The sequence below is a fragment of the Rhipicephalus microplus genome, chromosome 9, assembly GCF_043290135.1.
Source record: "Rhipicephalus microplus isolate Deutch F79 chromosome 9, USDA_Rmic, whole genome shotgun sequence".
NCBI lineage: Eukaryota > Metazoa > Arthropoda > Arachnida > Ixodida > Ixodidae > Rhipicephalus > Rhipicephalus microplus.
This window is the reverse complement of record NC_134708.1, coordinates 68,340,190-68,362,486: the sequence shown is the minus strand read 5'-3', so window position 1 is coordinate 68,362,486 and position 22,297 is coordinate 68,340,190. Positions and strand designations below refer to the sequence as shown.

The 22,297-nt window shown below is 48.8% G+C and overlaps 14 non-coding genes across 14 annotated transcripts; all 14 read left to right on the top strand.

The window, feature by feature from the left end:
• Positions 1-386: 386 nt before the first annotated feature.
• On the top strand, positions 387-458 carry TRNAD-GUC (transfer RNA aspartic acid (anticodon GUC)). Its single transcript has one exon. It is a non-coding gene; the product is annotated as a tRNA-Asp (tRNA).
• A 796-nt stretch (positions 459-1,254) lies between these two features.
• Positions 1,255-1,326, top strand: TRNAE-CUC (transfer RNA glutamic acid (anticodon CUC)). Its single transcript has one exon. It is a non-coding gene; the product is annotated as a tRNA-Glu (tRNA).
• An 814-nt stretch (positions 1,327-2,140) lies between these two features.
• On the top strand, positions 2,141-2,212 carry TRNAD-GUC (transfer RNA aspartic acid (anticodon GUC)). Its single transcript has one exon. It is a non-coding gene; the product is annotated as a tRNA-Asp (tRNA).
• Positions 2,213-2,435: 223 nt separating this feature from the next.
• Positions 2,436-2,507, top strand: TRNAD-GUC (transfer RNA aspartic acid (anticodon GUC)). The gene has a single exon. It is a non-coding gene; the product is annotated as a tRNA-Asp (tRNA).
• A 224-nt stretch (positions 2,508-2,731) lies between these two features.
• TRNAD-GUC (transfer RNA aspartic acid (anticodon GUC)) lies at positions 2,732-2,803 on the top strand. Its single transcript has one exon. It is a non-coding gene; the product is annotated as a tRNA-Asp (tRNA).
• A 216-nt stretch (positions 2,804-3,019) lies between these two features.
• TRNAD-GUC (transfer RNA aspartic acid (anticodon GUC)) lies at positions 3,020-3,091 on the top strand. The gene has a single exon. It is a non-coding gene; the product is annotated as a tRNA-Asp (tRNA).
• A 216-nt stretch (positions 3,092-3,307) lies between these two features.
• TRNAD-GUC (transfer RNA aspartic acid (anticodon GUC)) lies at positions 3,308-3,379 on the top strand. The gene has a single exon. It is a non-coding gene; the product is annotated as a tRNA-Asp (tRNA).
• Positions 3,380-3,891: 512 nt separating this feature from the next.
• Positions 3,892-3,963, top strand: TRNAD-GUC (transfer RNA aspartic acid (anticodon GUC)). The gene has a single exon. It is a non-coding gene; the product is annotated as a tRNA-Asp (tRNA).
• Positions 3,964-4,475: 512 nt separating this feature from the next.
• On the top strand, positions 4,476-4,547 carry TRNAD-GUC (transfer RNA aspartic acid (anticodon GUC)). The gene has a single exon. It is a non-coding gene; the product is annotated as a tRNA-Asp (tRNA).
• Positions 4,548-5,059: 512 nt separating this feature from the next.
• On the top strand, positions 5,060-5,131 carry TRNAD-GUC (transfer RNA aspartic acid (anticodon GUC)). Its single transcript has one exon. It is a non-coding gene; the product is annotated as a tRNA-Asp (tRNA).
• A 224-nt stretch (positions 5,132-5,355) lies between these two features.
• Positions 5,356-5,427, top strand: TRNAD-GUC (transfer RNA aspartic acid (anticodon GUC)). The gene has a single exon. It is a non-coding gene; the product is annotated as a tRNA-Asp (tRNA).
• Positions 5,428-5,929: 502 nt separating this feature from the next.
• On the top strand, positions 5,930-6,001 carry TRNAD-GUC (transfer RNA aspartic acid (anticodon GUC)). The gene has a single exon. It is a non-coding gene; the product is annotated as a tRNA-Asp (tRNA).
• A 225-nt stretch (positions 6,002-6,226) lies between these two features.
• On the top strand, positions 6,227-6,298 carry TRNAD-GUC (transfer RNA aspartic acid (anticodon GUC)). Its single transcript has one exon. It is a non-coding gene; the product is annotated as a tRNA-Asp (tRNA).
• A 4,838-nt stretch (positions 6,299-11,136) lies between these two features.
• On the top strand, positions 11,137-11,208 carry TRNAD-GUC (transfer RNA aspartic acid (anticodon GUC)). The gene has a single exon. It is a non-coding gene; the product is annotated as a tRNA-Asp (tRNA).
• Positions 11,209-22,297: the final 11,089 nt, after the last annotated feature.

The window sequence follows — 22,297 nt, the reverse complement described above, 5'->3', positions numbered from 1 at the left end:
AGCGCCAGGTGCTTTTTTTTTCTCTCACTGAAACAGTCATGTCAATTTAGAGTTGTGATCTCGCAGACAACACCGTCGTGTCTGCCGTGCATGTGCATATCCTCGTTAGTATAGTGGTCAGTATCCCCGCCTGTCACGCGGGAGACCGGGGTTGGATTCACCGACGGGGAGCAGTAATTTTTCAATTACCATAGGGCGGAAATTGAACCTGCACTGCTATACCATTCGGTAAAATAATCTTCGTTTTCTCCATCTCCTCCAGTGAAGCTAATGTAATGGGGAAGCTCGAGCGCCAGGTGCTTTTTTTTCTCTCACTGAAACAGTCATGTCAAACTAGAGTTGTGATCTCGCAGACAACACCGTCGTGTCTGCCGTGCATGCGCATATCCTCGTTAGTATAGTGGTCAGTATCCCCGCCTGTCACGCGGGAGACCGGGGTTCGATTCCCCGACGGGGAGCAGTAGTTTTTTAGTTACCATAGGGTGGAAATTGAACCTGCACTGCTATACCATTTGGCAAAATAATCTTCGTTTTCTCCATCTCCTCCAGAGTAAGCTAATGTAATGGGAAAGCTCGAGCGCCAGGTGCTTTTTTTTCTCTCACTGAAACAGTCATGTCAATTTAGAGTTGTGATCTCGCAGACAACACCGTCGTGTCTGCCGTGCATGTGCATATCCTCGTTAGTATAGTGGTCAGTATCCCCGCCTGTCACGCGGGAGACCGGGGTTGGATTCACCGACGGGGAGCAGTAATTTTTCAATTACCATAGGGCGGAAATTGAACCTGCACTGCTATACCATTCGGTAAAATAATCTTCGTTTTCTCCATCTCCTCCAGTGAAGCTAATGTAACGGGGAAGCTCGAGCGCCAGGTGCTTTTTTTTCTCTCACTGAAACAGTCATGTCAAACTAGAGTTGTGATCTCGCAGACAACACCGTCGTGTCTGCCGTGCATGCGCATATCCTCGTTAGTATAGTGGTCAGTATTCCCGCCTGTCACGCGAGAGACCAGGGTTGGATTCACCGACGGGGAGCAGTAATTTTTTATTTACCATAGGGTGAAAATTGAACGTGCACTGCTATACGATTCGGTATTATTCTTCGTTTTCTCCATCTCCTCCAGAGTAAGCTAATATAATGGGGAAGCTCGAGCGCCAGGTGTCTTTGTATTTTTTCTCTCCCACTGAAACAGTCATGTCAAACTAGAGTTGTGATCTCGCAGACAAAACCGTCGTGTCTGCCGTGCACGGGCATATCCTCGTTACTATAGTGGACAGTATCCCCGCCTCTCACGCGGGAGACCGGGGTTCGATTCCCCGACGGGGAGCAGTAATTCTTTAGTTACCATAGGGTGTAAATTGAACCAGCACTACTATGCCATTCAGCAAAATAATCTTCGTTTTCTCCATCTCCTCCAGAGTAAGCTAATATATTGGGGAAGCTCGAGCGCCAGGTGTCTTTGTTTTTTTTTTCTCTTCCTCTGAAACAGTCATGTCAAGCTAGAGTTGTGATCTCGCAGACTATACCATCGTGTCTGCCGTGCATGCGCATATCTTCGTTAGTATAGTGCTCAGTATCCCCGCCTGTCACGCGAGAGACCAGGGTTGGATTCACCGACGGGGAGCAGTAATTTTTTAGTTACCATAGGGTGAAAATTGAACGTGCACTGCTATACGATTCGGTATTATTCTTCGTTTTCTCCATCTCCTCCAGAGTAAGCTAATATAATGGGGAAGCTCGAGCACCAGGTGTCTTTGTATTTTTTCTCTCCCACTGAAACAGTCATGTCAAGCTAGAGTTGTGATCTCGCAGACAACACCGTCGTGTCTGCCGTGGACGCGCATATCCTCGTTAGTATAGTGGTCAGTATCCCCGCCTGTCACGCGGGAGACCAGGGTTGGATTCACCGACGGGGAGCAGTAACTTTTTAGTTACCATAGGGTGGAAATTGAACCTGCACTGCTATACGATTCGGCAAAATGATTTTTGTTCTATCCATCTCCTCCAGAGTAAGCTAATATATTGGGGAAGCTCTAGCGCCAGGTGCCTTTGTTTTTTTTTCTCTCCCACTGAAACAGTCATGTCAAGCTAGAGTTGTGATCTCGCAGAGAACACCGTCGTGTTTGCCTTGAATGCGCATATCCTCGTTAGTATAGTGGTCAGTATCCCCGCCTGTCACGCGGGAGACCGGGGTTCGATTCCCCGACGGGGAGCAGTAATTCTTTAGTTACCATAGGTTGGAAATTGAACCAGCACTGCTATGCCATTCAGCAAAATAATCTTCGTTTTCTCCATCTCCTCCAGAGTAAGCTAATATATTGGGGAAGCTCGAGCGCCAGGTGTCTTTGTATTTTTTCTCTCCCACTGAAACGGTCATGTCAAGCTAGAGTTGTGATCTCGCAGACTATACCGTCGTATCTGCCGTGCATGCGCATATCCTCGTTAGTATAGTGGTCAGTATCCCCGCCTGTCACGCGGGAGATTGGGGTTCGATTCCCCGACGGGGAGCAGTAATTCTTCAGTTACCATAGGGTGGAAATTGAACCAGCACTGCTATGCCATTCAGCAAAATAATCTTCGTTTTCTCCATCTCCTCCAGAGTAAGCTAATATATTGGGGAAGCTCGGGCGCCAGGTGTCTTTGTTTTTTTTTGTCTCCCTCTGAAACAGTCATGTCAAGCTAGAGTTGTGATCTCGCAGACTATACCATCGTGTCTGCCGTGCATGCGCATATCTTCGTTAGTATAGTGGTCAGTATCCCCGCCTGTCACGCGGGAGACCGGGGTTCGATTCCCCGACGGGGAGCAGTAATTCTTTAGTTACCATAGGGTGGAAATTGAACCAGCACTGCTATGCCATTCAGCAAAATAATCTTCGTTTTCTCCATCTCCTCCAGAGTAAGCTAATATATTGGGGGAGCTCGAGCGCCAGGTGCTTTTTTTTCTCTCACTGAAACAGTTATGTCAAACTAGAGTTGTGATCTCGCAGACAATACCGTCGTGTCTGCCGTGCATGCGCATATCCTCGTTAGTATAGTGGTCAGTATCCCCGCCTGTCACGCGGGAGAGCGGGGTTCGATTCCCCGACGGGGAGCAGTAATTTTTTAGTTACCATAGGGTGGAAATTGAACCTGCACTGCTATACCATTTGGCAAAATAATCTTCGTTTTTTCCATCTCCTTCAGAGTAAGCCAATGTAATGGGGAAGCTCGAGCGCCAGGTGCTTTTTTTTCTCTCACTGAAACAGTTATGTCAAACTAGAGTTGTGATCTCGCAGACAATACCGTCGTGTCTGCCGTGCATGCGCATGTCCTCGTTAGTATAGTGGTCAGTATCCCCGCCTGTCACGCGGGAGAGCGGGGTTCGATTCCCCGACGGGGAGCAGTAATTTTTTAGTTACCATAGGGTGGAAATTGAACCTGCACTGCTATGCCATTCGGCAAAATAATCTTCGTTTTCTCCATCTCCTCCAGAGTAAGCTAATATAATGGGGAAGCTCGAGCGCCAGGTGCTTTTTTTTCTCTCACTGAAACAGTCATGTCAAACTAGAGTTGTGATCTCGCAGACAACACCGTCGTGTCTGCCGTGGACGCGCATATCCTCGTTAGTATAGTGGTCACTATCCCCGCCTGTCACGCGGGAGACCGGGGTTGGATTCACCGACGGGGAGCAGTAACTTTTTAGTTACCATAGGGTGGAAATTGAACCTGCACTGCTATACGATTCGGCAATATAATTTTCGTTCTCTCCATCTCCTCCAGAGTAAGCTAATATATTGGGGAAGCTCTAGCGCCAGGTGCCTTTGTTTTTTTTTCTCTCCCACTGAAACAGTCATGTCAAGCTAGAGTTGTGATCTCGCAGAGAACACCATCGTGTCTGCCTTGGATGCGCATATCCTCGTTGGTGTAGTGGTCAGTATCCCCGCCTGTCACGCGGGAGACCGGGGTTCGATTCCCCGACGGGGAGCAGTAATTCTTTAGTTACCATAGGGTGGAAATTGAACCAGCACTGCTATGCCATTCAGCAAAATAATCTTCGTTTTCTCCATCTCCTCCAGAGTAAGCTAATATATTGGGGGAGCTCGAGCGCCAGGTGTCTTTGTTTTTTTTTCTCTCCCTCTGAAACAGTCATGTCAAGCTAGAGTTGTGATCTCGCCGACTATACCATCGGGTCTGCCATGCATGCGCATATCTTCGTTAGTATAGTGGTCAGTATCCCCGCCTGTCACGCGGGAGACCGGGGTTCGATTCCCCGACGGGCAGCAGTAATTTTTTAGTTACCATAGGGTGGAAATTGAACCTGCACTGCTATACCATTTGGCAAAATAATCTTCGTTTTTTTCATCTCCTTCAGAGTAAGCCAATGTAATGGGGAAGCTCGAGCGCCAGGTGCTTTTTTTTCTCTCACTGAAACAGTTATGTCAAACTAGAGTTGTGATCTCGCAGACAATACCGTCGTGTCTGCCGTGCATGCGCATATCCTCGTTAGTATAGTGGTCAGTATCCCCGCCTGTCACGCGGGAGAGCGGGGTTCGATTCCCCGACGGGGAGCAGTAATTTTTTAGTTACCATAGGGTGGAAATTGAACCTGCACTGCTATGCCATTCGGCAAAATAATCTTCGTTTTCTCCATCTCCTCCAGAGAAAGCTAATATAATGGGGAAGCTCGAGCGCCAGGTGCTTTTTTTTCTCTCACTGAAACAGTCATGTCAAACTAGAGTTGTGATCTCGCAGACAACACCGTCGTGTCTGCCGTGGACGCGCATATCCTCGTTAGTATAGTGGTCAGTATCCCCGCCTGTCACGCGGGAGACCGGGGTTGGATTCACCGACGGGGAGCAGTAACTTTTTAGTTACCATAGGGTTGAAATTGAACCTGCACTGCTATACGATTCGGCAATATAATTTTCGTTTTCTCCATCTCCTCCAGAGTAAGCTAATATATTGGGGAAGCTCTAGCGCCAGGTGCCTTTGTTTTTTTTTCTCTCCCACTGAAACAGTCATGTCAAGCTAGAGTTGTGATCTCGCAGAGAACACCATCGTGTCTGCCTTGAATGCGCATATCCTCGTTAGTATAGTGGTCAGTATCCCCGCCTGTCACGCGGGAGACCGGGGTTCGATTCCCCGACGGGGAGCAGTAATTCTTTAGTTACCATAGGGTGGAAATTGAACCAGCACTGCTATGCCATTCAGCAAAATAATCTTCGTTTTCTCCATCTCCTCCAGAGTAAGCTAATATATTGGGGAAGCTCGAGCGCCAGGTGTCTTTGTTTTTTTTTCTCTCCCTCTGAAACAGTCAAGTCAAGCTAGAGTTGTGATCTCGCAGACTATACCATCGTGTCTGCCATGCATGCGCATATCTTCGTTAGTATAGTGGTCAGTATCCCCGCCTGTCACGCGGGAGACCGGGGTTCGATTCCCCGACGGGGAGCAGTAATTTTGTAGTTACCATAGGGCGGAAATTGAACCTGCACTGCTATACCATTCGGCAAAATAATCTTCGTTTTTTCCATCTCCTCCAGAGTAAGCTAATATAATGGGGAAGCTCGAGCGCCAGGTGCTTTTTTTCTCTCACTGAAACAGTCATGTCAAACTAGAGTTGTGATCTCGCAGACAACATCGTCGTGTCTGCCATGGACGAGCATATCCTCGTTAGTATAGTGGTCAGTATCCCCGCCTGTCACGCGGGAGACCGGGGTTGGATTCACCGACGGGGAGCAGTAATTTTTCAATTACCATAGGGCGGAAATTGAACCTGCACTGCTATACCATTCGGTAAAATAATCTTCGTTTTCTCTATCTCCTCCAGAGAAGCTAATGTAATGGGGAAGCTCGAGCGCCAGGTGCTTTTTTTTCTCTCACTAAAACAGTCATGTGAAACTAGAGTTGTGATCTCGCAGACAACACCGTCGTGTCTGCCGTGGACACGCATATCCTCGTTAGTGTAGTGGTCAGTATCCCCGCCTGTCACGCGGGAGACCGGGGTTCGATTCCCCGACGGGGAGCAGTAATTCTTTAGTTACCATAGGGTGGAAGTTAAACCAGCACTGCTATGCCGTTCAGCAAAATAATCTTCGTTTTCTCCATCTCCTCCAGAGTAAGCTAATATATTGGGGAAGCTCGAGCGCCAGGTGTCTTTGTTTTTTTTTTCTCTCCCTCTGAAACAGTCATGTCAAGCTAGAGTTGTGATCTCGCAGACTATACCATCGTGTCTGCCGTGCATGCGCATATCTTCGTTAGTATAGTGGTCAGTATCCCCGCCTGTCACGCGGGAGACCGGGGTTCGATTCCCCGACGGGGAGCAGTAATTTTTTAGTTACCATAGGGTGGAAATTGAACCTGCACTGCTATACCATTTGGCAAAATAATCTTCATTTTTTCCATCTCCTTCAGAGTAAGCCAATGTAATGAGGAAGCTCGAGCGCCAGGTGCTTTTTTTTCTCTCACTAAAACAGTTATGTCAAACTAGAGTTATGATCTCGCAGACAATACCGTCGTGTCTGCCGTGCATGCGCATATCCTCGTTAGTATAGTGGTCAGTATCACCGCCTGTCACGCGGGAGAGCGGGGTTCGATTCCTCGACGGGGAGCAGTAATTTTTTAGTTACCATAGGGTGGAAATTGAACCTGCACTGCTATGCCATTCGGCAAAATAATCTTTGTTTTCTCCATCTCCTCCAGGGTAAGGTAATATATTGGGGAAGCTCGAGCGCCAGGTGTCTTTGTTTTTTTTTTCTCCCACTGAAACAGGCATGTCAAGCTAGAGTTGTGATCTCGCAGACTATACCGTCGTGTCTTCCGTGCATGCGCATATCCTCGTTAGTATGAGGCTTCCGCCTCATATTGAATCGCGACGTGTTGAAGAGGCGTTCCAAGCTTACGGCGTTGTGAAGTCCGTTGAAAGAGAGGCATGGAGATGTGCAGGAATGGAACAATGGATGACAACAAATAGAGACGTTGCCTTTGAGCTCAAGGACACTATCATTGTGAGCTCAATACCACACCTTATGTCAACCTATGGCCACCAATGCCTCGTACTTATTCTCGGTAGGCCTGCACTGTGTCTTCGGTGCAAGCGAGTGGGGCATGTACGACGACAGTGCAAAACACCGAGGTGCTTGCAATGCCAGCGTTTTGGTCACTCGTCGGATACCTGCGTGTCGACTTATGCCAACAAACTCCGTTCTGGCCAAGGCACAGAAGACCAACGTCTCGATCATCTTATGGATGTCACTGAGGTAGTTGATGCGACAGGAGAAGCAGCGGGAGAAGCAGAAGGTGCCTTAAAGGAAGCGGAACACTTGTCCATGGATACCCTTGGCACGCAAAATAACACCCCTAGCGACGCCAGTGAAAGCATAAATGAATGCAATGCTGCTGACGAACACAACTTGGAAGGCCTTAAGGACAAGCCTCCTGACAATGAGGAACAAGAAGGAATGGATTGCAGTCAGACAAGGAAGCGTCAGGCACCGGTCACCGATGAAGCAACAACGAGTGCGCCAGACACGACAGAGCAACTGCTTTCATGTGGTCCACGTGTCACCGTCCTTGGGGACCGAGAGACGCGCCGCCTATGCCAGCGTCCTGAGGAAAGTGCTCCTAAAAAGTGCAAAGGAGGTAAAGGCACAGGTTGGCCTGTGGCTAAAGGTGACCAACAAAAGTAGTAAGATATCAAAATGGCTTCCGCGCTAACGTTTCCCATCTGTGTAGCGACACTCAACGTACGTGGCTTGAGGAATGTAAGGCGTCAGTGGCTGTTGCGCCACGTGCTTCAGCAGTACAACATTGATGTACTTGCAGTGCAAGAGACTAAGATTTGCGCTGCTCGTGACGCCGATATTGCACTGGAAGTTTTCCGTGATTACAATATATACATCAGCCCAGCACGTGGTGCATCCGCTGGATGCATTTTATTAATCAGAAAGCACTTGAATCATATTTTGACGTCACTACATGTTGATGGGGAAGGACGCCTCGTTTGTTGCGACTTATCTCTTCATTCCCATAATTGGAGGTTTATCTGTGTCTATGCTCCCTCCAAAGTGAATGAAAGGAATTCTTTTTTCCTTTCTTTAACTTTGCTACTAAACACTGACAGAACTTTGGTAGTTTTTGGAGACTTTAATTGTGTTTGTGACGCTAGAGATCATTCATATATAACAAATCGTTATGATGCAAGTGCAGTCTTATTGCAGAAACTATTGAATGACCACAATTTAATAGATGTGGGAGCGCATGCACCTTCTTCGGTGAGGTTCACGCACTTTCAAGGCATCTCTCATGCTCGGCTTGACCGTGTATATGTATCCCTAAGCTTATGGTCTCACATTCATAATTATGCTGTGAAGCCCATATTTTTTACAGACCATTGCTTGGTCACTGTTTCTTGGGGTCCTAAAGATTTTCGTAAAACCCCTCTAAAGTGGGACTTATGGAAGCTTAACGTACAGTTGTTGCGCGAAGATTGTTCTGTTAAAATAGTAAAAGAATCGGTACAAGAGGTAACACAGTGTCGATAGCTACCAATTTTCGCTCAATTGGAAAGGTTCAAAGAAAGAGTCAAGTATCAGGCAATTAGTATTTCATGCGAAATAGCGCAAAGAAAAAAAGCTGAAAAGCGCTATCTTTATGAATTACTTCATAAGCTCCATACTTTTGAAAGTGAACAGCCAGGATTGTACGGGGACGAGATTAATGTGATTCGAGCACAGATACAAAAACATCATACAGATTTATACAGAGGAGCTAAGATTCGTTCCCGTGTTACCCATTTTACTGAAGAGGAACCCACTAAAAAATCCCTCGGGGATGAAAAGAGATATGCACTTTCTAAACAGATACTGCAAATTGAGTCGCGGGGTTCCCTTTGCACAGAGACATGTGAAATAAGAGCCACATTTGAAGATTATTACAAATGTTTGTTCACCGCGGCTGAGCTTCAGGAGAATTTTGAGGAAGAAGCTAACCACTTCATTGCCCTTGTGCCTCAGTTACAAGATGATGATAGACTCCCTGTAGAGGGGCCAATAACCAGAGAGGAAATTAGATTTGCAATAACAACGTTGCAGAAAAACAAAACTCCTGGCCCAGATGGCCTTAGTGGCGAATTTTACATAGCTTTTCAGGAACTTCTGATACCTTTCCTTGAGCAACTTTTTAAAGAGGCTTATGGCCGTGGTGAACTTCCTCCTTCTTTCTATCAGAGCCATACAACATTAATCCCAAAAAGTGCTGATCCTAACACATTGAAGGGAGTTAACGAATACAGGCCTATATCATTATGTAACGTTGACTACAAAATATTTGCTAAATTGTTGACAAATCGGCTACAGACAGTGATTACTAAATGTGTAGGTGACCACCAAACATGTGGAATTCGTGGTCGCTCTATACAGACAAACATTCATATTGCACGTTCAGTTCTTGAGTGTATAGATGGTAGCATGGACCAAGTAGCCCTCCTTCAAATAGACCTTGCAAAAGCATTTGATGAGGTACAGCATGCTTTTTTGTTCCGGCTCCTAAGACACCTGCAGTTGGGTGATGTACTGTACAATGGTATCTCACTCTGTTATAAGAAGTGCACAACTTGGCTAATTGTAAATCGCACACTTTCCAGTATAATAGAGTTAAATTCATCTGTACGTCAGGGATGTCCGCTGTCACCTTTGCTTTTAGCAATTTATCTGGAATCATTATGTTTAAGTGTGCTTCTAAAGTCCAGCATAAGAGGCTACCGATATGATGCGGAGGAAGTTAAAGTTCTAGCTTATGAAGATGACATTGCCTTCATTTGCGCTGATAAACCCAGCGTTCAAGAAGCAGTCAACACTACTTTACGTTTCTGTGAAGTCGCTGGCGCCAGCATAAATTTTGATGAAAGTAGTGGATTCTGGCTAGGCATGTGGGCTACAACTCCTTCGGTCTTCGCAAATATTCATTGGAATGCGACTCCTATGAAATACCTTGGTGTGCCTCTCGATAACTATCGTAACCGCAGCCCACACTGGACCGCTGCGATAACTACGATCCGCCGAAAGGTGGCAACATGGCATGGATGGGAGCTTTCCATTTTTGCCAGAGCGAAAGCGTGCAATATATTCCTTGTATCGAAGCTTATTTATATTCTGCAGGTGTTGCATTGCTCTCGGGTACACATTCAAGCCTTTCATAGAATATTTGCCTGCTTTAATTGGAGCTCTTCCTGGGAACCCATGAGAAGAGACAATCTTTTCCTTCCACTCGAAAAGGGTGGCCTCAGCCTTGTGCATTTGTTCGTGCGACAGTTGGTGTTGCGATTTTTCCACCTCAATGATGTGTGCCACCCATTTCTATTAGCGGTTCTTCGTAACCGTCTATGTTACCACCTTCCTTTTATTCATGTCACAACAAGCTTTGCTAAGAAATTGCCGTTGCGGGGATTCATAAAAGAAATTGTTGATACTGTCAGTTTTTTGAAAGCCAGGTTTACCTTAGAGTATTTGTATACTATTGACAGAACAAATTTAACCGCTGCACTTGTGAATAATCTTTTCCCCGAACCTGTTTATCGAAAGCCATATTCGCTTCTGTCTGGTCATGATTTATTATTTCGTGTACGTAGAATGTGTCTATCTCCTTCAGCGAAAACATTTTTCTTTAAACTGTACACTTCCATGCTACCAGTGAAAACGTGGCTGAATGAAAAATCAATATACGTGCCCTGGACAGTGAATTGTAGACTCTGCAACAAACCTGAGACTATAGAGCATTGTTTTATTCATTGTCGTGATGCATTTTACTTTTGGGACATCCTAAAAAGAACGTTAAGAAAAGAACTTACAATCACAGCTCATGGTATTAGGTTCCTTCCGTTCAAAAAGATTCTGACTGATAGTACTCCTTACGACCTGTTTATGTTGTTAGGACTTTATTCATTATGGAAAAGTCGCATGATCGATAGACACGCCGAACCACCACGGTCGATGAGATCTGTCTTCCGAGAAGCAGCTGCTCAAGTGCGCAGTGTTGTCGATACTTTTGACCCCGTTCCGGAGTGGCTTCCCGTTCTTGATGCTTGTGTGTGTTTGCCTGACTTCTGATGAAGTATGTTCTGTGTACTTTACTGGTGATAATGTCATTCATTAAAGAAAAAAAATCCTCGTTAGTATAGTAGTCAGTATCCCCGCCTGTCACGCGGGAGACCGGGGTTCGATTCCCCGACGGGGAGCAGTAATTTTTTAGTTACCATAGGGTGGAAATTGGAGCCGCACTGCTATACCATTCGGCAAAATAATCTTCGTTTTCTCCATCTCCTCCAGATTAAGCTAATATAATGGGGAAGCTCGAGCGCCAGGTGTCTGTTTTTTTTCTCTCCCACTGAAACAGTCATGTCAAGATAGAGTTGTGATCTCGCAGACTATACCGTCGTGTCTGCCGTGCATGCGCATATTCTCGTTAGTATAGTGGTCAGTATCCCCGCCTGTCACGCGGGAGACCGGTGTTTGATTCCCCGACGGGGAGCAGTAATTTTTTAGTTACCATAGGGTGAAAATTGAACGTGCACTGCTATAATATTCGGCAAAATAATCTTCATTCTCTCCATCTCCTCCAGAGTAAGCTAATACAATGGGGAAGCTCTAGCGCCAGGTGTCTGTTTTTTTTCTCTCCCACTGAAACAGTCATGTCAAGCTAGAGTTGTGACCTCGCAGACAACACAGTCGTGCCTGGCGTGGATGCGCATATTTTCGTTAGTATAGTGGTCAGTATCCCCGCCTGTCACGCGGGAGACCGGGGTTGGATTCACCGACGGGGAGCAGTAATTTTTTAGTTACCATAGGGTGGAATTTGAACCTGCACTGCTATACGATTCGGCAAAATGATCTTCGTTTTCTCCATCTCTTCCAGAGTAAGCTAGTATAATAGGGAAGCTCTATAGCGCCAGGTGTCTTTGTTTTTTTTTCTCTCCCACTGAAACAGTCATGTAAAGCTGGAGTTGTGATCTCCCTTACAACACCGTCGTGTCTGCCGTGCATGCGCATATCCTCGTTAGTATAGTGGTCAGTCATTCTGCTTCTGGTCACCGACGCGTGCGGACACAGGATGGCAGGCTCTTCAAGAGCTGTTACAGCGGCCGACGCTGGCCGCGGTTTCTTGTGCACACTACTTCCCAAGGACTACCGTTTAATTCTGCCACTACTGCCCACAGGAGAAGGACTCAGACGCACGTTGGTTCTGCACTGCGATATCACAGCGCGTCCGTACGGGATTAACGACTTCCGAAAGCCGCTCAAGGAACTAGGCATCATTCAAGAGGTAAGCGGCATAGGAGCGTATCAGATGTCGCACGTCTGGCTTCTTAACATGAAGACGGATGAAGCCAGGAATACACTTCTGGACGCTGGCCTACTCTCCGTGAAAGACCGGCCCTGTGTCGTCGTCGACCCAGAAAGGCAAGAGGTGCGTCTCAAGTTCAATTGGGTAGCCTTTGACGTCAACGCAGAGGCTGTACGGCGTGCTTTCCGGGAGTACGGTGAAGTGAAAGAAGTCATCAGCGACAAGTGGAGAGACGAAGACTTCGAAGGAGTTGAGTCAACCACAAGATTCGTTCGGCTACTACATAAAGATGGCGTTACTACGGATCGCATACCCCACCAGATTCGTCTCGGGAGCGGCATGGCACTGGTGGTCGTGCCAGGAAGAGCGCCGCTTTGCCTGCGTTGCCGGAACATGGGACACATTCGTCGCGACTGCAGGGTGCCCAGGTGCGCTGGTTGTCGCGCTTTTGGGCATGAGCAGGCGGACTGTATTCGTTCCTATGCCAGTGCAGCAAGTCGAGCAACAAATGCCGACCACAGTGAATTGCTCCTGGATGAAGAGGAAGCAGAGAGGGCCGCGGCATCGAAGGCAGGAGCGGAGGCGTCTCATGCAGTGGCGACCAGCGAGAGAAAGATGGAGACACCTAAGGAAGACAAAGATTAAAATACGGTTATGGGCACTCCAACGCAACGGCGTTCGACTCAAATCGAAACCCAGCACAAGGCTGAACCAGTCATCGGGTCCGACGCTACTTCGGGCATGGATACAGTTGAAGCTACGCCAGTAAAGCGACGCCTGAATGAGGGAGACGCGGCGTCCCAGCAGCGTCTGGCCCAGGAAGATCAAGGGCAGTGGCGAGTGGCTGGCTCCAAAAAGTCTCGGGGTGCTGGCCGCCTGCGTTCGTCGTCGCTTTCACGCGGCGGCGACGGGACGACGCCTTGAGCGTCGGCCGGACAGTGTTTTAAGTATTGGTAAGGTAAGCGTCTTTCGCTCGGCTGGTGGTGGTGGTAAAAAACATTTATTTCAGAAAAAGTCTATTAGAGAGTGCCGACGTGGCCCATCGGCGTGCTAGAGTGGCAAGACCCTATTCCGGGACGCCAGTGGAGCTGGAAGCTGCCCGCGCGCGCTCCACCAAGGAGCGTTGTGCAGCCAAGGTAGAGCAGCCGAGCAGGTGCTCCTCCCAAGCCTCTCTAGTTGGGATAGGAAAAGGAAATGAGAAAGAGACGGGATTAACTGGGCACGATGCTACGACGTGATATGTGTCGGCGAGGACATGACAGGTCGAGCAGGTGCCATTGATTTCCGGCAAAAAGTGCCTGGCGACCGCCGGACTGATAAAGGTGTTTGTCTGTAGGCGGCGTAGCAGTCGTTCGTCCGCTTTCTCCAAACCGCGTGCGGGGTCCGGGTAGAGGCGGCGCGAAGCCCGGTAATAAGCCAAAGTTTCGTGAAAGCGCGTCAGGTTGGTATTGCCAAATTCCGTCTCGGGACATGGAGGGGCAACGGCCCGGACAGGAGAAGCGCGGGCAGCGGCATTTGTTGCCTCGTTGCCGGGCAGGCCCGAGTGGCCTGGGGTCCAGACTATACGAATGGGATGAGGGTTAATGCGCCAAGAGGCTGCCTGTAGTAGGCTAGCCGCCAGCGGGGCAATGGAACCCTGAAGGTACTGAGAACAGGCCGAGCGCGAGTCCGTCAGGATGGTGCGTGAAGCAGGGTGAGAGGCGGCCAAAGCTATGGCAACCTCTTCAGCGTGCGTTACTGTGTCTGCTCGAAAGGAGAGGCCATCTACGTGTTTGCCCTCTGTAATCACGGCAGCCGTGAAGTGACCCGAGGGGGAAGGACCCGAGACGTCCACGTAGAAAACACCAGGACGATCGGAGTGTCGCGTATGAAGGGCCGCGGCGCGTGCTAGTCTACGGCCAGGATGGAGGTTGGGGTTCATATTACGGGGTAGAAGTTCCACCAATGGCTTTTGACGCCAGAGCTCTGGTACCGGCTCCGGAGGGTCTTGGTCAGATATCGGGTTAAGGCCAAGTCTGTGTAGAAGACGGCGCCCTGAAGGCGTCTGCGACAGTCGATTGATTTGGTTAACGCGATGAGCTTCGCGCATCTCTGCAAAGGTGTTGTGTACCCCCAAAGCCGTGAATCGGCTTTTGGAAGTTGTAATAGGTAGGTCCAGAGCGCGTTTGTATACTGAACGAAGAAGGACGTCCAGCTGGTGCTCGTGTCGACGACGCAGGCGAAGGTAAGGCAAGGCGTAGAGGACGCGACTGGTCACAAACGCGTGGGCCAATCGGAGGGACTGAGACCCGCGGAGGCCGCCGCGCTTGGTAGACACTCGCCGTATCATGCGGCTCACCTGTTCGCTAGTGCGTCTGAGGCCCGCTATTGTGCCCTTTGGATCCAAGGACGATGTGAGGTGAAGGCCAAGAACCCGAATATTTTGCACTGACGGGACGGGCCCGGACGGAAGAAAAATTTGAGGCGGCGGTAGCGGAGAGACTGAAAGAAGAGCCGATTTAGCTGGAGAGCACTCCAGGCCGCATGAACCTGCGTAGGTGTCCACCAGAAGGGCAGCCTTTTGCAGGCGTTCTTCGATTTGCGCTAAGGAGCCGGTGTTGGTCCAGATTGTGATATCGTCCGCATATAGTGCGTGTTGTATTCCCTCGACCTCGCTTAGAAGAGAGGGGAGGTTCATCATCGCCAGGTTAAAAAGCAGAGGAGACAGGACTGCCCCTTGAAGTGTACCCCGCGTGCCTAATAAGTAAGGGCCGTGTTCGGTAGAATTAAGGCGAATGAAGGCGGTGCGATGTGATAGAAAGGCGCGAATGTAGTTGAAAGTCTTCTGCCCGCAGTTTGTGGTAGACAGGTTAGTGAGTATAGTGCTGTGTTTGACGTTGTCGAACGCCCCGCGGAGATCGAGAGCGAGCACGGCTTTATCGTTATGGCGCATAGTAGTCTGCTCTATGATATCGTGTTGAAGCTGGAGCAGGACGTCCTGCGCCGACAGATGTGGGCGAAAGCCAAACATCGTGTCGGCAAAGGTCCTCCTGGCCTCCAAGTAGGCGGAAAGGCGTTCGCGAACCATGGTTTCCATGAGCTTGCCTGCGCAAGACGTAAGTGAGATGGGTCTCAGTGCCTCAATACTAATGGACTTTGCCGATTTGGGAATGAATGTCACGACCGATGTGGTCCATTCCGTTGGAAGCGGAGAACCGTCCCATATCGAATTTATAAGGTGGAGTAGCGAGAGGTGTGCTTGGTCGGAAAGATTTGCCAGGAGCGATACTGTGATTCCGTCGCGTCCAGGGGCCGTGCCCCGTCGCATTTTCGTGAGTGCAAATCGTAAATCAGAAAGTGTGTATGGGGCGTCGAGGTCGGTGTTCGTGGCGCCGGAATACGTATATGCTGGGCCTGCGGGATCAATTGTGCGGCAGATGTAGCGGTCACAAAGTTCTCGCGCGAGTTCATCCGTAGTGCCCTGAAAGGCATGCAGAACACGGTGGAGCTGGCGTTGCGTTTCTCCCCTGGTGGTGGAGGGATCGAGAAGGCTTCTAAAGAGTCGCCACGCACTTTTAGAGCTCATCTGCTTTGCAGCCTTCGAACAGGTGTCTGCCCAGTTAGCATCGGAAAGTTGTGCGGAGTATGCGGCCGCCTCTGCAGTGAGCGCCTCAATGCGAGCGCGAAGTTTCCGATTAAGTTTGTTGCGTTTCCAGCGCCTTATGAGCCCGCGGCGAGCGTGCCAAAGATGTAGGAGGTGTGGATCGATTGCAGGAGTCAAATTAGAGGTTGCAAGGGTGCGAGTGTTCGCTTGTTTCATATGAAGAGCGTATGATGCCCACGCTGCATATTCGGTCGAGGAGAGGCCGGCGGGGAATGGTTGCATTCTGAACCGAGTCCAATCGGTGAGACGGGCTTGGCCCCAGTGTTGGCGCATTTTCTGCCGCGGTGTGAACGAAATGCGGAGTAAAAAGTGATCGCTGCCTAGGGTTTCGCCTAAATTCTCCCATGTAGCATCGCGGATGTGACGGGTGAGGGAGAGGTCGGGGCATGTGTCTCGCGTGACCGAGTTGCCGGAACATGTGGGTTGTGCCGGATCGGTAAGAAGCGTCAGGCTCAGCGAGGAAATGAGCTCCTTGAGCTCTCTGCCCCGGGCCTTCTCGTAGTGGTAACCCCAGTGAGGGTTGGGGGCATTAAAGTCCCCGACAATCACCAGTGGTTGTCGGGCCGCTATACGCAGCGCCCGATGGAAGAGATGCGCAAACGAAGCCCTTGCAAGGCGAGGGAGACAGTACACGTTTAATATATGTATTGATGGTTGGCCCCTCCGCTGAGACAGCACTGATATCATGCAGAAGTCGTAAGGAAGATCCAGATCGAGGTCAATCTGTACCGCCGTGTAAGCTTTATGCACGAGGAGGCATGTGGTGGTGCCGCCTACATAGGAGCAGTATCCAGAAAGGGATGGAGCAGGGCCAGATTCTTGGAGCGCCAAGACGGCCGGCTGAGAGCCAAGTGAGCTGAGGAAAAGAGAAAGATGTGAACGCTTTCGCCTGTTCCCGAAGCCTCCAGGGTTCCACTGTATGATTTCGAATTTAGACGCAATGTTTGAACGGGACGTACGATTGGTAGCCATCGTGACTGTCTTAGGTTTTATATTTGGTCCTCCATGTCCCGCTCGGATTCTTCAGAGGCAGGGAGGGGCACGGAGGCCGGATTGTCGGACGGCGGGGTGGTGGTAGCCACCTACGACGACGCCGTGGAGCTGTACCCTCACTGCTCACCGAGCAGGAGCGGGAACGCGATGCCTTGGGTTGAAACTGGGTGATTGCCCAGGCTTGAATAGCCTGGGTAACCTCTACTACTATGCGTTGGACCGAGAAGCTGGTGAGGAGGTGATTAATCGAAGCTTCGACGCGCGTGAGGCGTTCCTCTACGCGCGGGGTGCGCTCTTCGCTAGGGAGAGTTTGGTTAGCGGGCAAAATAACCTGAGGTGCCCCAGGAGCCTCAAGAGCTTCTGGAGTAGATGTGGCACCGGTTCCGAGTGCTGGAGTACAAATGGTTGCTTGAACCGGCGGTTTAATGGGAGTGGGCTTAGCGCCAGGACTAAGCTTGGACGTAGCTGGCGTAGCCGCCTGGACAGAGGAGGCAATACCGGATGGCCTTGCAGTGCACTGTTTTTGGGGTTGAAGTCGCTTATTTAAGAGTTCGAGTTGTTTAGTTCAAAGAGAATTTTGCTTTTGAAGTGCCGCAACTTGCTGGCGAAGGGCCGCAAGTTCGGGAGAAGGAGGATCGACAGAAGGGGGTGAGAGAGGCTTAGAAGCAGCTTTCCCTGCCCAACTGCTCACCTGAGGTACCACCGCTGGTGCTTCGAGCTGTGGGAATGCCTGAGTGTCGGCGTGGAGTGGTGGAGCCGACTGATGCAGGTTGGTGCCGCTGTCTGGCTGTGACGAACATGAGGTGGTCCCTCGAGCAGATGTTGAGGGCTGCTTGCGTTTCCGATATTTTCGATATTTTGCTGTGCAGCCACTGGTCCCAGTCTCATGGGCGCCGTGGCAGAGGAGGCACTTGGGGTGGCAGTCGTGGGCATTGAGACCTGCAGGTGCGGGGGTTCCACATTTGGCACACTGCGTTGGAGCGGGGTGAGGACACTGAGGTGGTCGATGGCCGATGGTACCGCACTTGGTGCAAACCGGGACCGTTTTCTTGTAGGCGCGGATGTACGTGGCCACGCAGTGGTAGAAGAGGAAGCGGGGTAACTTCGTGCCCTCGAAAGTCACCACCGCCGCCGCGGAATCTCCGAGTTTGCGGACCGCAAGGATAGTACCTCGAGGCCAATACAGTTCAGACTTTATCTTTTCCGGGCTTTCAGCAGGGTTTACGTTGATGACGCCCCTGCATGTATCCCCTGGTGCCTTGGCGTGGCCTCGAACGGGCAGCTGCTGATCCCCCACTTGCAGCTGCAAGTCCCCGAGGAGTCGCTGTGCCATAGGCAAAATGGTGGTGCTACAGACCAAGATGTTCTGTTCCCAGATTGGCCACACTTGAATTTGCGTGGTAGTTCGGTCGCCGAGGTAGCTGCGGATGGCGTCGCCCGCGCGATCGGCCGGGACAAATGTGCGTAGCTCGCAGGGAACGCGAGGTTTAACTACTACGATGTAGTCGTCGCGAGAGAGGCGAGGAGTTTGACGCGGACGCCACTTGCGTTGCTTCGCTGGCTGCGAGGACGGAGCAGAGGTAAGCACACCACCGGAGGGATGGCGCGCCGGCGTTCCTTGCAAGGCTGGGGAATGGAGGCCCGCCGTGGCGTCTCGTTGTTGTTGAGACGCAGACTTCGATTTCACTTGCTTGCGTTGCCACAGTCTCACCATGTCGTCGAGGTATTCATCTTCTGATGGCATGGTGTTTTCGGTGGATGAAATCTCCATAGACAGCATTTGGCTTGAGGTAGAATCATAGCCCGTAACCACGTTAGCGGCCGCCATCGCCGGGCTTCGAGCCCTTAGCGAGGCGGCGTTGTAGCCGGGAGTGAAGGACGTCCCTCAAGTTGGCAAAACTGGACCCACCTGGACGAAGGTGTTGTCTAGGCGAAGCGGAGAATTTGGCGGTGACGATAAATCCAAGTTTCAGGGGTACCAAGGTGGATGTCCACAGAAATAGCATAAAATCTACGGAGGCGATGTGGAGTGCGTCCGTCACCATCGAGCGCTCGCAACGCCCCCCCTTTCGCTCGGCTTTCTCTCATCACGATGGCGACGATTAAATTGGCGACGCTAAATGTACGTGGGCTTTCTGCCAAACGGCGGCAAAACCAGCTTTACCGCCTGATTATAGAGCAAGATCTAGACATCGTCGCTGTACAGGAAACTAAAGTAGAGAGTGAAGAGCACGCTGAGCGAATGGTGCAGCCTTTCACGAGACTGTTTGGTGTGTGCGTTTCTCACGCAGTGGGTACATCTGCAGGTTACCTCTTGTTAATTCGGCAGAGCCTTAATGTGAAAGTGGAGTCTGTAACTACCTGCGAGGCGGGCCGTTTTATTATATGTGATTTATCCCTACCAAAAGAAAAATGGAGAGTAATCTGTGTGTACGCACCCACTGTGATTCAAGAGCGAAAGGAGTTTTTTGAAAAACTTGATGTGTATTTGAAATGTGAACGTAAACTAATTTTGGCCGGGGATTTCAACTGCGTTTGTTCGAGTATTGATAAATCAAGTTCCAGGCAACACAGAGATTTAAGCACTGCCGTTCTAACCGATATGGTGGCGAAAGCTCAGCTAGAGGACGTGGGTGAATGTCTTTGCAGTGGAAAAGCGGTTATGTTTACCCACTTTCAGCGTTCAAGCCATGCTAGACTTGACAGAGTATACGTGTCTTCCGAAATCATTCCTTCGTGCCATGATTACAGAGTTACACCTGTTATATTTAGTGATCATTGTTCGGTTTCATTCTCAATGGATAAACATAAAAGGAATAACAAACATTCCTCTTGGGACCTCTGGAAATTTAATGTAAAGCTACTAAAGGATGAAGAGTTTAATCGGATTTTTCTAGAGGGCATAGAAGACTTACTAAATAGAACACTTGAATCCTGGGGGCATAAGTGGGAAATATTTAAACAGACCATTAAACTGAATGCACTTGAGAGAGCCAGTATCCTGAGACATGCTGAAAAAGAACTTGAAGTGCGCTTGCGTGAAAACTTGCAACAGTTAGTAGCGGATGAATGTACTCAGGCCGGAACATTTTCAGAGGAGATAAACATAACTAAACAGAAGCTAGAGTTGATAGACCAAGAACGTTATCGTGGAGCATTGATTCGAGCTCGAGCAGAAAACTTGGTAGCGGGAGAAATGCCAACAAAACGAGCTCTTGGAGCTGAGAAGAGACATGCCTATAAGAATGAAATAAGAGAAATAGAATATAAAGGAACAAGGTGCCATACGAAAGAAGCAATATGCGGTGCTTTTTTCGAATATTACAAAGAGTTATTCACACCAACCAGTGTACACGCAGAACGTTTTAATAGCGATTTCATTTCATTAATGCCAAGACTTGATGATGAAAGAATTGAAATTTTAGAATTGCCGATAACAGAGCGAGAAGTTGAAAAAGCAATCGATAAGTTAAACAATGGTAAGTCTCCAGGACCAGATGGCCTTAGTGCTGCAGTGTACAAGGAATTCAAACACGTAGTTTCACCTATTTTGAGGGAGATATTTAACGAGGCTTTTAAGTGTAAACAACTTCCACCGTCGTTTTTGTCAGCCCACACGGTCTTAATACCTAAAACAGAAGATCCCGCGAAGGTAAGAAGTGTTACTGCATATAGACCAATTAGCTTAACTAATGTTGACTATAAAATATTGATGAAAATATTGGCCAGAAGACTCCAGACAGTTATGACAAAACTGATTGGGCCCCACCAAACTTGTGGCATAAAGGGAAGGAAAATAATGACCAACATAAACATAGCACGATCAATCCTAGAAAGTTGTGACGCTATGCATCTCAATGTTGCCATGCTTCAAATTGACCTCGAAAAGGCATGCATTTGATCGCGTGCCGCACGACGTGCTCTTTTCATTACTTGAGCACATTAACGTAGGGAGTTTGATTAGCGAAGGAGTGCGCATGGCTTACACTGGATGCACGACGAGATTGGTAATAAATAAAACTGCGGGTGAGCGTATACCTTTGCTGCGGTCAGTAAGACAGGGGTGTCCACTATCGCCCCTGCTTTTTGCTATTTTTATTGAACCTTTCTGTTTAAGTGTAATTATTAACCCTGCAATAAGCGGCTTTAAATTGCATGAAGCTGAGGTTAGCCTCCTTGCATACGCAGACGACATTGCAGTTTTCTGTACAAATTATGAGAGTATAATGCATGCTGTAAATGCCGTGAAAACTTTTTGCCAGGCGAGTGGTAGTGCCGTGAACTCGGATAAGTGCCTTGGCTTCTGGCATGGGGAATGGGACGTCACGCCAAGAATATTTCTAAACATTAAATGGCAGAAACACCAGTGAAGTATTTAGGAGGGCCGCTGGAGTTCTATCATGATAGTGAACCGTATTGGAAAAAAGAAACACATGCATTGCGCAATGATGTAAAAAAATGGAAAGGTTGGGGTATTTCGATATTCGCACGGGCCACAACGTGCAACTTGTTTCTGGTGAGCAAGCTGTAGTACGTAATGCAGGTTTTGCACTGCAGTAGAATAAGTGTACAGAAAATACACAGAGTATTTGCAATTTTCATATGGAGCTCTGTATGGGAAAGATCAAGCCACACAAACCTGTTCAGAAAAGTTAGAGATGGCGGGCTCGGATTAGTTCATTTGTACATAAGACAACTTGTCAATTGTTTCCTTTTTTCAGCCTGATGTAGATGACCCCTTTTTGAGAACTGTTATACAACTAAGGTTATCTAGAGCGCTGCCGGCATTTCTCGTATCATCATCAAATATCAAGGACAGTAAGACAAGGGTACTTAAAATACAAGGGTATTTAAAAGAAGTTGTTTCGTCTTTCCGCTTTTTGTCAGTGAGATTTTCGTTAGAGTATCTGGCTGAAGTACCACGTAAAATATTGTATAAAGACCTTGCCGATGTTTTACTGCCTGTTCCATTGTACCGTCAGCTATATTGTGCAGGCCCAGGACAGGATGTTCTGAAACGTGTTAAAAGAATGCTTGTAGCGCCAGGGGTCAAAACTTTTTTCTTTAAATTACATACTGGTACCTTACCAGTTAAAACGTGGTTGCAGGATAAGGGAATATTCGTGCCATGGAGCACAAATTGCCACTTGTGTAATAAACCGGAAACAATTGAACACGTGTTTATAGATTGCTGGAGCGGGGTCTTTTTCTGGGACATACTGCAAAGAAGCTTGAAAAAAGAATTAACGTTAAGTCCACATGGCATCCGTTTTCTTTCGGTTAAAAACGAGGCAGGTGTACCTTATGATCTTATCATGCTTCTGCGCCTGCACAGTATATGGAAAAC